Here is a 1,306-nt window from a genome sequence, read left to right on the forward strand (position 1 = left end):
AACTCCAGTAAAAAACTGATAGATTTCATAAGCAAATTCAGTATTGTAGCTGGATACAAAGTCAACAAGCAAAAATCAATAGTCTTCCTGTACACAAATAACAAACTCACTGAGAGAGAATTTAGGGAAACAGCACCTTTCACAATAGCATAAAAAAAACTCAATGCCTAAGAATCAATCTAATGAAGGACATAAAAGACCTCTACACTGGTGCCGAGTGAGTGAGTGCTCCAAGAGCTGCAGGTCCTGCGCATCGGATCCGTACTTTACTCCTACCCCCACAGTTCCCAGCTGAAACTCACGGAGAGAGCCAGGTATTTCCCATCTACTTCCTGGGAGCACAGGGGGCAACCCAGGACCCCGCCACCATTACAGTCTGAGTCTCTGCCCTCCATGCACCTGCGGCAGACAGGAGGTCCTCATTCAGAAGCCCCAGGACTGCTCTCAATGGGGTGCACATGTAGCCCCTCCCTGCGCATGCCCTGCACCGAGTGAGTGAGTGCCCCAAGAGCAGCTGGTTGAGCGGTTCAAGTCCATGCTTTACTTGTGCCTGGACCCCCTGAGGGGTCGCAGGCATGGGCAGTCTGTGATTGCTGTCCATCCGGCCTGCATCTGGTTCCTGTATGTGTCCTGAACTGACTGGAGACACAGAATCAGGTGGTTCACAAACTGTCGACCATGCAGTTTGTGTCTGGGTTTTGCCTGTACCCTGAACTGCCTAGGACATAGGTCCACTGGACCAGGATTGTCACACCAGTGCCACCCGAGTCTGGGCCGTGCACGTGCCCTGAACTGCAAGGGGATGCTGGATCAGATGGTCTGCCATCAGCTGACACCAATGCCCATGTCTGAGACCTGGGATAACTAGATACAAATCAACAACTGCAGGAAAACCCCAAACTAAGTAGTGCTTCTCAGGGGTCACTGAGGGCAAATCTGACCAACAGGAAAACTGGGGACACTAGCAGCCTTTGCTGTGCAGCCACAGAAGAGGGAAACTGAGCTTTCTGCATCCAGTAACAAGCATGACAAATGGAAGGACTAAAACCCAATCCCAGAACTCCATCCTACTCACAACAAGTCCAGGAGACATCAATATAGGAGAACTTGGTAAACACATGCCTGAAATAGCTGAAATGATTGCAATGAAAGTAAAAAAACAACTCCATAAGGTCATAGAAGAGATGAGATCAGAAATAATCTCTCAGGCAAAAAATGAAATGACAATAATAATGAAAGAACTGCTCAACAAGTCTGAAGAAGAAACATATAAGAAAATAGAAAAACAAAGGAAATGGACAGAAGC

This window comes from Chinchilla lanigera, unplaced genomic scaffold (assembly GCF_000276665.1).
Source record: "Chinchilla lanigera isolate Chin_1 unplaced genomic scaffold, ChiLan1.0 scaffold00117, whole genome shotgun sequence".
Taxonomy (NCBI): Eukaryota; Metazoa; Chordata; class Mammalia; order Rodentia; family Chinchillidae; genus Chinchilla; species Chinchilla lanigera.